This window comes from Arachis hypogaea, chromosome 11 (genome assembly GCF_003086295.3).
Source record: "Arachis hypogaea cultivar Tifrunner chromosome 11, arahy.Tifrunner.gnm2.J5K5, whole genome shotgun sequence".
Classification (NCBI taxonomy): Eukaryota; Viridiplantae; Streptophyta; class Magnoliopsida; order Fabales; family Fabaceae; genus Arachis; species Arachis hypogaea.
This window is the reverse complement of record NC_092046.1, coordinates 30,724,094-30,737,449: the sequence shown is the minus strand read 5'-3', so window position 1 is coordinate 30,737,449 and position 13,356 is coordinate 30,724,094. Positions and strand designations below refer to the sequence as shown.

General features: G+C 36.9%; 1 non-coding gene across 1 annotated transcript; it reads right to left on the bottom strand.

Moving 5' to 3' along the window:
* Positions 1 to 12,450: 12,450 nt before the first annotated feature.
* On the bottom strand, positions 12,451 to 12,558 carry LOC112725788 (small nucleolar RNA R71). The gene has a single exon (XR_003164871.1). It is a non-coding gene; the product is annotated as a small nucleolar RNA R71 (small nucleolar RNA).
* Positions 12,559 to 13,356: the final 798 nt, after the last annotated feature.

Here is a 13,356-nt window from a genome sequence, read left to right as displayed (position 1 = left end):
CCAGGAAGCACCATCCACGCGTGCGCGTGGTTTGCACGGGCGCGTCGATGCGCTGCGCCATATGCCCAGCCATTTTCTAGAGAGTTGTGCCAGAATTGTGCCAGTTTTGTGCCTGGGCGCAAGAGCACCCACGCGCACGCGTGGCTGACGCTTGAGACTCGAAGCTCTTTTGACTCTATGTCGTCAGGGTGGCCGGGCACTGTGAAAGCCCCGGATGAGCTCACCCCCATAAATATTCACCAGTGAGGGTGATGGATATGGATCATGTTTATGATCAAGTTTATAATGAGTATAACTCGAGTTGGGGAGACACGACAGAGGGACAGTCCAACGGTTAGCTACCAGGACTTGTCGGGTTGGCTCTATAATCGACAGATGATATCATTAGCCATTAGGGACAGGCATTCATCATATGCATACTATGTGAATTGATTGAGATTGCCTATTTGACTGCATATTACTTGCTATTTGTCTAAATGCCTTACTTGTTCTATTTGTATATCTCTTGTCTGATATAATTGTGTTTGCTATATTATACTTCTGCTGGTGGTTGGGAGGTCTGAAGGAATTGGAAAGGGAAGTATTAGTTAGACTGAAGGATCTTTAGTCAGTTGCCACTTACGGTTTAGTTTGTTTATAAGCTTTGATTTTATATGGAGGAAGTTCTAGGATTGCCTTCGGCTTTCCTCTATTATTATGTATTTTATATGTGGAAGCTGTTACCATGCTGGGGACCTCTGGTTCTCACCCATGCGGATTTTGTGGTTTTCAGATGCAGGACGCGAGGCTTCTCGTTGAGGCATGCTGGAGACTTCTGGATTAGCGAAGATCTTTGTTCTCGGGACTCTGTTTCGGTTTATATATCTTGTTTAGATACTTTTATCTCCATTAAATAATACAAACTGTGATGACTCCTCTTATAGGAGGTTTTGGAGAATAGGTTTCTGTACTTGTGTCCCTTTGGGTTTTCCTTGGGGTTTTCCTTATTTTATTATATGTATATATTGCTATGCTCGGACCGGTTATCTTCGTAGCCGGATCTTGAGTATTGATATTCCCGTTTTTGACACTCTTTATATATATGATCTTGCGTTAGCTTATCCTTTGCTCGTTACGTTATCGATCGGAGTGTTGCGCGTTCGAGTTACAGTTTTTGTTTACCCCTTTTTCTACAAAGGCTCCTAGTTATAATCAATTATTCATACTATTATACGTACTAAATTTTTGTTTTAGAGGTCGTAATACCTTGCCATCTCTGAATTATGACTTAAGCATAAGACTATGTATGGTAGGGTGTTACACTTGCAACTTTTAAAAATATGAAGAAAAGTACTTGTTTAATGTGTAACACATATACTACCACAGTTATGTACATGTGTAGTATCTCATATATCAAAATGTTGTATCGCTTGGTAACCAACTCAATGTGGTTACATTTTTGTATCAAATGCAATATTAAAGAATAATGATATACTATTTTTTATTAATTGCCATTAATAACTATAACTATTTTTTCCAAAGGTATTTAATTTTTATTAAAGAAAGGAAAATGTTATAGTCTCAAAATAAAATGTTAAAATGGTCCTTACTCGAACATCAACACAAGAAACAAAGGAAAAACCCAAAAGGACTAAGTACAACAATGGGGAAAGAAAAGAACGAAGCTTCACATTGCTTTAGTAAAAAATCTCTTCCGTTAGTGATGATGTTGAGGTCATGACTTCTTGTGGGAAAATCTCAAATTCCTTGAAGATTTTCTTGTTCTTAGCGTTCTAGCTTTTCCAAAGGATGGAGGTGGCAAAGCTGATCATCCTTTTTCCTTAGTCGCCCCGATGGAGCTACTCCAACAAATCGAGCCACCAATCGAAGGAGCTTCCAGATTTGTGAGCTGCTAGACTGTTCTTGGCTAAGAACAATTAATCAGACAGTGAGCTATGGTTTTTGGTTCATGATTGCATCACAAACATGTTTCAGAGATTGTGGGGATCCTTGACTGAAGCTTTTCTCTAACCGGTAAGCCATCATGCATTGTTTTTCACATAAAGACCTTAATTTTTGCTAGGCATTTCAAACTCCAAATTTTCTTCCACATGTGTTTATTTTTTAAATAGGCAGGTAGGACATCTATGGGAGGGTGATGAAATTGGAAGCTTCTTGAATATCCTGACTTAACAGAGTAAGTCCCATTTCATTCTTTGCCCCAAATAATTTTATCACCTTCTTGTCTGATTTCTATTTGAATAAATGCCTGGTTGTGTTTGGATTGAATATGTTTTGAATTAATTGTGAATTTCATTCTCCATTGTTTGTCATGAGCTGATTCATTCACACTAGAGTAGAGTTTAGATCATGTACCTAGTTTCTCAGAATTATAGGATGATTTCTAATCCAATTCTCTCCAAAATCTTCACTGTAAAGTTTCTTCCAATCTGCCAAAGCCCCTTCTCTAGAACCTTTCTCCCATCTAATAAGCTTCTCTAAGCCCGTGAAGGGTTATAACCAATATCAGTGATGAGCGGATAATTTATACGCTTTTTGGCATTGTTTTTAGTATGTTTTTAGTAGGATCTAGTTACTTTTAGGGATGTTTTTATTAGTTTTTATGTTAAATTCACATTTCTGGACTTTACTATGAGTTTGTGTGTTTTTCTGTGATTTCAGGTATTTTCTGGCTAAAATTGAGGGACTTGAGCAAAAATCAGATTCAGAGGTTGAAGAAGGACTGCTGATGCTGTTGGATTCTGACCTCCCTACACTCAAAGTGGATTTTCTAGAGCTACAGAACTCCAAATGGAGCGCTCTCAATGGCGTTGGAAAGTAGACATCCAGGGCTTTCCAGAAATATATAATAGTCCATACTTTGGCCGAGTTGAGACAACGCAAAAGGGCGTTGAACGCCAGTTCTACGCTGTAGTCTGGAGTTAAACGCCAGAAACACGTCACGAACCAGAGTTGAACGCCAAAAACACGTTACAACTTGGTGTTCAACTCCAAAAGAAGCCTCTACACGTGTAAACTTCAAGCTCAGCCCAAGCACACACCAAGTGGGCCCCGGAAGTGGATTTATGCATCAATTACTTACTTCTGTAAACCCTAGTAGCTAGTTTAGTATAAATAGGACTTTTTACTATTGTATTTACATCTTATGATTTTTAGTTCAACTTTGGATCATATTGATCACGTTTGGGGGCTGGCCATTCGACCATGCCTGAACCTTCATCACTTATGTATTTTCAACGGTAGAGTTTCTACACACCATAGATTAAGGTGTGGAGCTCTGCTGTTCCTCATGATTTAATGCAAAGTACTACTGTTTTTCTATTCAATTCAACTTATTCCGCTTCTAAGATATCCATTCGCACCCAAGAACATGATGAATGTGATGATTATGTGACGCTCATCATCATTCTCACTTATGAACGCGTGCCTGACAAACACTTCCGTTCTACATGCAAACAAGCTAGAATGAGTATCTCTTGGATATCTAATACAGGGGACCGAGTCCGAGTTATTAGTGTCTTCATGGTATAAGTTAGAACCCGTGGATGGCCATTCTTGAGATCCGGAAAGTCTAAACCTTGTCTATGGTATTCCGAGTAGGATCGGGGAAGGGATGGATGTGACGAACTTCAAATTCGCGAGTGCTGGGCGTAGTGACAGACGCAAAAGGAGGGTGAACCCTGTTCCAGTATGATCGAGAACCTCCAGATGATTAGCCGTGCCGTGACAGAGCATTTGGACCTTTTTCACAAAGAGGATGGGATGTAGCCATTGACAACGGTGATGCCTTACATAAAGCTTGCCATGGAAAGGAGTAGGAAGGATTGGATGAAGACAGCAGGAAAGCAGAGGTTCAGAGGAACGAAAGCATCTCTATACACTTATCTGAAATTCTCACCAATGAATTACATAAGTATTTCTATCTTTATTTTCTGTTTATTTATTATTATTATTCGAAAACTCCATAACCATTTGATATCCGCCTGACTGAGATTTACAAGGTGACCATAGCTTGCTTCAAGCCGACAATCTCCGTGGGATCGACCCTTACTCACGTAAGGTTTTATTACTTGGACGACCCAGTGCACTTGCTGGTTAGTTGTATCGAAGTTGTGACAAATTATGAATTAAGATTAGAGCACCAAGTTTTTGGAGCCATTACAAGGGATCACAATTTCGTGCACCAAGTTTTTGGCGCCGTTGCCGGGGATTGTTCGAGTTTGGACAACTGACGGTTCATCGTGTTGCTCAGATTGGGTAGTTTTCTTCTTATTTTATTTTCAAAAAATTTTCAAAAATTTTTCAAAAATATTTTCTTCTTTTTCATTTTTCCCAATTAATTTTTGAAAAAAAATATATTTTCAAAAACAAATAAAAATATATTTTTCTTCAAAATTTTTAAGAATGAATTCTAGTGTTTCATGAAGCATGTAGAAGTCTAGCTGGCTGTAGAGCCACATCTAAATTCATTTGGACTGAGGCTCCCAAGTCATCATTACAAGAGCAAGCTAGTTGTTGCTAATCAAATTTGTTATTGTATGACTGATTTGTATCTTCTAAAGCTTGGCTGGCTATTAAGCCATGTCTAACCCTCAGATTGGAGCTTTAGACTAAGAGTGCAAGATTCCTGGAATTCATATTAAAAATTTTGGAATCTTTATTTTTCTTTTTCACATTAATTTTCGAAAAAAATAAAAAAAATATAAAATCATAAAAATAAAAAATATTTTGTGTTTCTTGTTTGAGTCTTGAGTCAATTTTTAAGTTTGGTATCAATTGCATTTTTTTCTAAAATTTTTTTATGCATTTTTCGAAAATTCATGCATTCATAGTGTTCTTCATGATCTTCAAGTTGTTCTTGGCCAGTCTTCTTGTTTGATCTTCATATTTTCTTGTTTTGTGTCTTTTCTTGTTTTTCATATGCATTTTCAATTTGTTAGTGTCTGAAGTTTGCAAATTTCTAAGTTTGGTGTCTTGTATGTTTTCTTTGCATAAAAAATTTTTCAAAAATATGTTCTTGATGTTCATCATGATCTTCAAAGTGTTCTTGGTGTTCATCTTGACATTCATAGCATTCTTGTATGCATTCATTGTTTTGATCTAAAAATTCTCATGCATTGAGTCTTTTTCATGTTTTTCTCCTTCTTCATTAAAAATTTAAAAATCAAAAAAAATATCTTTCCCTTTTTCACTCATAAATTTTCGAAAATTTGAGTTGACTTTTTCAAAACTTTTTAAAATTTAGTTGTTTCTTATGAGTTAAATCAAATTTTCAATTTAAAAATCTTATCTATTTCAAAATCTTTTTTAAAAATCAAATCTTTTTCATTTTTCCTATTTATTTTCGAAAATCTTAAAAATATTTTTCAAAAATCTTTTTCTTAATTTTATACCATATTTTCAAAAATATCATCAACAATTAATGTTTTGATTCAAAAATTTCAAGTTTGTTACTTACTTGTTAAGAAAGATTCAAACTTTAAGTTCTAGAATCATATCTTATGATTTCTTGTGAATCAAGTCATTAATTGTGATTTTAAAAAAATCAAATATTTTTCAAAACTAATTTCAATAATCTCTTTTCAAAAATATCTTTTTATCTTATCTTTTTCAAAATCATATCTTTTTAATCCTACCTTTTCATGTCATATCTTTTTCAAATATCTTTTCTAACTTCTTATCTTCTTATCTTTTAAAAATTGATTTTCAAAATTTGTTTCAACTAACTAATTAAATTTTTGTTTGTTTCTTATCTCTTTCAAAACTACCTAACTAACTATCCCTCTCTAATTTTCGAAAATGCCTCCCTCTTTTTCAAGAATTATTTTTAATTAATTAATTGTTTCAATTTTTAATTCTAACTTTATTTCTTATCTAATTTTCGAAAATAACTAACCCCGTTTCAAAAGTTATTTTCGAAAACTTCTTCCTCTCATCTCCTTCTATTTATTTAATTACTTACTAACACTTCTCTTCATCCCATATCTCTGCTTTCCTCACCCTTGTGTTTGGATTCTCCTCCCTTCTCTTTCCTTACATTACATTCTTTTCTTCTTCCACTCACACAAAGGAATCTCTATACTGTGACATAGAGGATTCCATATTTTCTTTGTTATTCCCTTCTTTGTCATATGAGCAGGAGCAAGGACAAAAACATTCTTGTTGAAGCAGATCCTAAACCTGAAAGGACTCTGAAGAGAAAACTAAGAGAAGCTAAAATACAACAATCCAGAGACAACCTTACAGGAATTTTCGAACAGGAAGAGGAGATGGCAGCCGAAAATAATAATAATGCAAGGAGGATGCTTGGTGACTTTACTGCACCTAATTCCAATTTACATGTAAGAAGCATCTCCATCCCTACCATTGGAGCAAACAATTTTGAGCTTAAACCTCAATTAGTTTCTCTGATGCAACAAAACTGCAAGTTTCATGGACTTCCATCTGAAGATCCCTTCCAGTTCTTAACTGAATTCTTGCAAATATGTGACACTATTAAGACTAATGGAGTAGATCTTGAAGTCTACAGGCATATGCTTTTTCCGTTTGCTGTAAGAGACAGAGCTAGAATATGGTTGGACTCTCAACCTAAGGATAGCCTGAACTCTTGGGATAATGATGAGTAATTTTGGAGGAAAAATTAATTTCTCCCAAAACACACAATTCTAACCGGCAAGTGCACCGGGTCGCATCAAGTAATAAAAACTCACGGGAGTGAGGTCGATCCCACAGGGATTGAAGGATTGAGCAATTTTAGTTTAGTGGTTGATTTAGTCAAGCGAATCAAGATTTGGTTGAGAGATTTGTGATTTGCAGAATTTAAATTGCATAGAAAGTAAAGGGAATGGGTAATTGACATGAAATTAAAGAGGACGAGAATTGAATTGCTGAATCTTAAAGTGCAAGTAACATAAATTGCGGAAACTTAGATTGCAAGAAATGTAAATTGCAGAATCTTAAAGTGCAAGAAATATAAATGACTTGAAATGTAAAGGGGATTGGGGCTGGATTTAAACAAGGAAAAGTTAAATTGCATTAAACAGAAGAGTAAAAGGGAATTGGGATTGAATCGGATCCGAAACAGAAAAGTAAATGAACATATAAAGCAATAAACAGAGAATTAAAATGGGAAACCAGATCTCAGGACCCAGAGACTAGAAAACCAAGTCTAGATCTCAATGCCTTCCTAGATCCAACAAGAGCAATTGCAAGGAAATTGTAAATTGCAAAGAGAGTAGATGAAGAGCAATTAACAGAAATTGAATTCAATTAGCAGTAAAGAAACAGAGAGATCCAAGGATGAGATTGAAACAGAATTCCTTCAATTCTTCAACCCAAGATCCAAGACAAGTGTAATTGAAATTGAAAGCAAATAACTAAGAGGAAGAGAAGTGAATTCTCTTTCCCCAAGACTAAGAAATTAAAGATCACTCAATATCCAAAGCTCTCCGAAAACTATTATGAAAATTCTAAAGGAAAGCTCCCTTAAGAACTTGAATTCTATCCTATTTTTACATTTTCTTCAAATGATCTTCAAGCCTTGAGTTGGGCCTTTGCTCTTGGTGGAATTGGGTTGAAAGAGGCCTTGGTTGATTGCTCTTGAAGTTTGGAGAAGAACCAAAATGAACCAATTGAACCGGGTTTGAGTTTTGCAAAAGTTGGACCAAAAGTTTGAGCAAAAGTTAGGGGTCTAACTTTTGCTCCAACTTTTCATATCAGCTAACACCACTTTGCTGATACCAACGTTGGTGCCAAAGTTAGGGGTCTAACTTTGGCCCTAACGTTGGCCTTACCTTGTGTACTTGTGGCGCCAACATTAGCCACCAAGTTAGGGGGCTAACGTTGGTGCAAACTTTTGCTCCTCCTTGTGATTTTCATGTGCCAACGTTAGCCACCAAGTTAGGGGGCTAACGTTGGCGCAAACTTTTGGTGCTCAGGGAGGTTTTCTTCATGCCAACGTTAGCCTCAAAGTTAGGGGGCTAACGTTGGCGCAAACTTTTGGTGCCCAGGGGTGAATTTCATGTGCCAACGTTAGCCTCAAAGTTAGGGGGCTAACGTTGGCACAAACTTTTGGTACCCAGGGAGTGATTTTCAAGTTCCAACGTTAGCCTCCAAGTTAGGGGGCTAACGTTGGGGCTAACTTTTCAACCAAAAGTTTGTGCAAAAGTTTGATGCTAACTTTAGGTCCAGCTTTTTGCTTCCTGGTTCAATTTCACTTATTCCATTGTCCTCTCTTCACTCCTAGCCATTCCTCCTTGCTTCAACCTTTCTCCAGGCTTTCTTCACCTATCATTAATCAACCAAACACATCAAAGCTATGCTTAAAATCATGAGATATTCATTCTTTCATAATATGTGACAATTATAGTATAAAACCTCATGAAATAGCATGAATTCATACATGGTTGATTAAATCAAAGGAAACATGAAAATCTAGCTAATTGGCTTGCTTGTAGCTCAAGAAAGTGCATAATTCTAATGAAAACAAAAGAAAAAGACTAGTTAAAATAGGCTAAGATGACTTGTCATCACAACACCAAACTTAAAGCTTGCTTGTCCCCAAGCAAGAAATAGATTTATGCTCCAGGGTTCTTTCAATTAAGATGGATTGAAGAATAACTTGTAAAGTCCAGTGAGTGAAGTGATCAGGTACAGTGGGGTGAACTCTAAATCAGGTGCTCTTGCAAGGGCTTCAGTGCTTACTAGTCCTCACATATTGGGAGTCTTAGGTCTTAGGATTTTCATTCAAATGGTATCATGGAGATCTCTTTATATGTAATCACCTTGAAGCAGCTTATAGTTTCTGTGCTTTGGCCTCGACTCTAAGTATCATGTCTCAAAGCGGCTCTTTAATTAAGCTTTCAATCAATACTCCTAAACCAGTTAGTTTTAAGGTATTGGGTGTTAAAGCACCCCTAAGGATTTACTTGCTCAAGCCTCTTTCTTTGACACAACTCAACCACAAGCATTTCACTAGGCTAACAACTCTTTGAGTTTTGTTTCTTCTTTTTTTTCTGCCTAGTAATTGATGCTCAGAGCCTTGGGCCATATTCTTTTTGTCTTTGTATTTTCTTTTCTTTCTTTTGTTTTGTTTGCTGCTTCTTGGATCAATAAATTTTTGAGAATCTCCACAATACTTCTTTGAACTTCATGTCCTGCCTATGAGCTCCCATGCAAGTTTTCACAAGCATGCAACCTCAATACAAAATCATACAACTAGAACCACCACTTCTCCTAATCTTTTGCTTCCCTCAAAATTGTTTGATTCCTCAATCCTTCTTTTCAAAGAACTTTCATGTGATGCATTTCTTGAAAATTGAGTGCAAACAAGTTTTGAAGATAAGAATGTTGTGAATGATCAAGCATCTTGCTTATTGAATTACAGAAAACTATGCTATGCAGACAGATAATCAGGGAAACTAAACCACTCTCAATCATAGTAGTGTTTGATGTAAGATAATCACTTAACAATACAACCTTTTGGAGTTCGCTTGCTTTCCTTCTTCTCATCATCATCATTGCTGGCCTTTAGGTTCATCTTTTGTTTCTTTGATTGATGATTCTTAATCCTTCCAAAAGCTTGTATGGACCTCTGCAATGATATTGAAAGTTGCTTGTTCCCCAAGTACTTGGAAACAATGGTTAGTCTGGCTGATTTATTTATGGGCTTTTGAACTTACTTTGGTGTGAGAACACCAAACTTAGTACCTTGCCAATGGTTTTCATGCATCAAATTAACCATGTGTGATAATTTTTTTCTTTTCTTTCTTTTTCAAAAGTGACAAAACTGAAAACTAAAGAATAGCAAAATAGTTAACTAGTTTATCTAGCTGCTTGAAGCTAGCATTATGCAGAAGGTGAGAATATGTTTTAAATGAGATTTTGGTGGAACACCAAACTTAGAATCCTTCATTCTCCCTTATATTGTTTTGGTGTGCAACACCAAACTTAGCTTCTTGCAATATAGATAAAACTAATTAACCTTTTTATTAAAATATCTATGAAAAGAAAACTACCTCAGGTTGGGTTGCCTCCCAACAAGCGCTCTTTTATTGTCACTAGCTTGACATCTTGCTCTTTGATTATGGAGGCTGGAAATCATAATGCCTCAGTTTTTCTCCTCTTGCTGTAGGATTCTTTTCCTCCATGACCTGCACAATCACAAACAATCCCAATGAAAATTGGATATTCTCATGCCAGAATGTAGTCAGAGGATTAGTTGACACAAAGTATCAAACAGTTGATGGACTTGGGAGATTAGTGCAGAAATTGCTTCTCTTGTGTAAGCAAGAGCATTGCATAGAGTCAAAAATTTCCAGGAAAACTTCACTTTGTGGCTAAAGCGAAGTTTCAGTTATCTCAGGCAAAAATTCAAACAGTTAGTGGGTTAATTGAAAATTAAAGAAAAAGTGCTTGATCTAGATCACCACCTCACTTAATCATTGTCAATCTATTCAATCCCCGGCAACGGCGCCAAAAACTTGATGAGTAATTTTGGAGGAAAAATGAATTTCTCCCAGAACACACAATTCTAACCGGCAAGTGCACCGGGTCGCATCAAGTAATAAAAACTCACGGGAGTGAGGTCGATCCCACAGGGATTGAAGGATTGAGCAATTTTAGTTTAGTGGTTGATTTAGTCAAGCGAATCAAGATTTGGTTGAGAGATTTGTGATTTGCAGAATTTAAATTGCATAGAAAGTAAAGGGAATGGGTAATTGACATGAAATTAAAGAGGACGAGAATTGAATTGCTGAATCTTAAAGTGCAAGTAACATAAATTGCGGAAACTTAGATTGCAAGAAATGTAAATTGCAGAATCTTAAAGTGCAAGAAATATAAATGACTTGAAATGTAAAGGGGATTGGGGCTGGATTTAAACAAGGAAAAGTTAAATTGCATTAAACAGAAGAGTAAAAGGGAATTGGGATTGAATCGGATCCGAAACAGAAAAGTAAATGAACATATAAAGCAATAAACAGAGAATTGAAATGGGAAACCAGATCTCAGGACCCAGAGACTAGAAAACCAAGTCTAGATCTCAATGCCTTCCTAGATCCAACAAGAGCAATTGCAAGGAAATTGTAAATTGCAAAGAGAGTAGATGAAGAGCAATTAACAGAAATTGAATTCAATTAGCAGTAAAGAAACAGAGAGATCCAAGGATGAGATTGAAACAGAATTCCTTCAATTCTTCAACCCAAGATCCAAGACAAGTGTAATTGAAATTGAAAGCAAATAACTAAGAGGAAGAGAAGTGAATTCTCTTTCCCCAAGACTAAGAAATTAAAGATCACTCAATATCCAAAGCTCTCCGAAAACTATTATGAAAATTCTAAAGGAAAGCTCCCTTAAGAACTTGAATTCTATCCTATTTATACACTTTCTTCAAATGATCTTCAAGCCTTGAGTTGGGCCTTTGCTCTTGGTGGAATTGGGTTGAAAGAGGCCTTGGTTGATTGCTCTTGAAGTTTGGAGAAGAACCAAAACGAACCAATTGAACCGGGTTTAAGTTTTGCAAAAGTTGGACCAAAAGTTTGAGCAAAAGTTAGGGGTCTAACTTTTGCTCCAACTTTTCATATCAGCTAACACCACTTTGTTGATACCAACGTTGGTGCCAAAGTTAGGGGTCTAACTTTGGCCCTAACGTTGGCCTTACCTTGTGTACTTGTGGCGCCAACGTTAGCCACCAAGTTAGGGGGCTAACGTTGGCGCAAACTTTTGCTCCTCCTTGTGATTTTCATGTGCCAACGTTAGCCACCAAGTTAGGGGGCTAACGTTGGCGCAAACTTTTGGTGCCCAGGGAGGTTTTCTTCATGCCAACGTTAGCCTCAAAGTTAGGGGGCTAACGTTGGCGCAAACTTTTGGTGCCCAGGGGTGAATTTCATGTGCCAACGTTAGCCTCAAAGTTAGGGGGCTAACGTTGGCACAAACTTTTGGTACCCAGGGAGTGATTTCAAGTTCCAACGTTAGCCTCCAAGTTAGGGGGCTAACGTTGGGGCTAACTTTTCAACCAAAAGTTTGTGCAAAAGTTTGATGCTAACTTTAGGTCCAGCTTTTTGCTTCCTGGTTCAATTTCACTTATTCCATTGTCCTCTCTTCACTCCTAGCCATTCCTCCTTGCTTCAACCTTTCTCCAGGCTTTCTTCACCTATCATTAATCAACCAAACACATCAAAGCTATGCTTAAAATCATGAGATATTCATTCTTTCATAATATGTGACAATTATAGTATAAAACCTCATGAAATAGCATGAATTCATACATGGTTGATTAAATCAAAGGAAACATGAAAATCTAGCTAATTGGCTTACTTGTAGCTCAAGAAAGTGCATAATTCTAATGAAAACAAAAGAAAAAGACTAGTTAAAATAGGCTAAGATGACTTGTCATCAGATAAGCTGGTCAAGGCTTTCTTAGCCAAGTTCTTTCCTCCTCAAAAGCTGAGTAAGCTTAGAGTGGATGTTCAAACCTTCAGACAGAAAGAAGGTGAATCCCTCTATGAAGCTTGGGAGAGATACAAGGAACTGACCAAAAAGTGTCCTTCTGACATGCTTTCAGAATGGACCATCCTGGATATATTCTATGATGGTCTGTCTGAATTAGCTAAGATGTCATTGGATACTTTTACAGGTGGATCCATTCACCTAAAGAAAACGCCTGCAGAAGCTCAAGAACTTATTGACATGGTTGCTAATAACCAGTTCATGTACACTTCTGAGAGGAATCCTGTGAGTAATGGGATACCTCAGAAGAAGGGAGTTCATGAAATTGATACTCTGAATGCCATATTGGCTCAGAATAAAATATTGACTCAGCAAGTCAATATGATTTCTCAAAGTCTGAATGGAATGCAAGCTGCATCCAACAGTACTCAAGAGGCATCTTCTGAAGAAGAAGCTTATGATCCTGAGAACCCTGCAATAGCAGAGATAAATTACATGGGTGAACCCTATGGGAACACCTATAACCCCTCATGGAGAAATCACCCAAATCTCTCATGGAAGGATCAACAAAAGCCTCAACAAGGCTTTAATAATAGTGGAAGAAACAGGTTTAGCAATAGCAAGCCTTTTCCATCATCCACTCAGCAACAGACAGAGAACTCTGAACAAAATACCTCTAATTTAGCAAACTTAGTCTCTGATCTATCTAAGGCCACTCTGAGTTTCATGAATGAAACAAGGTCCTCCATTAGAAATTTGGAGGCACAAGTAGGCCAGCTGAGTAAGAAGATCACTAAAACCCCTCCTAGTACTCTCCCAAGCAATACAGAAGAGAATCCAAAGAGAGATTGTAAGGCCATTGATATAAACATCATGGCCGAATCCAAGGAGGAAGGGGAGGACGTGAAT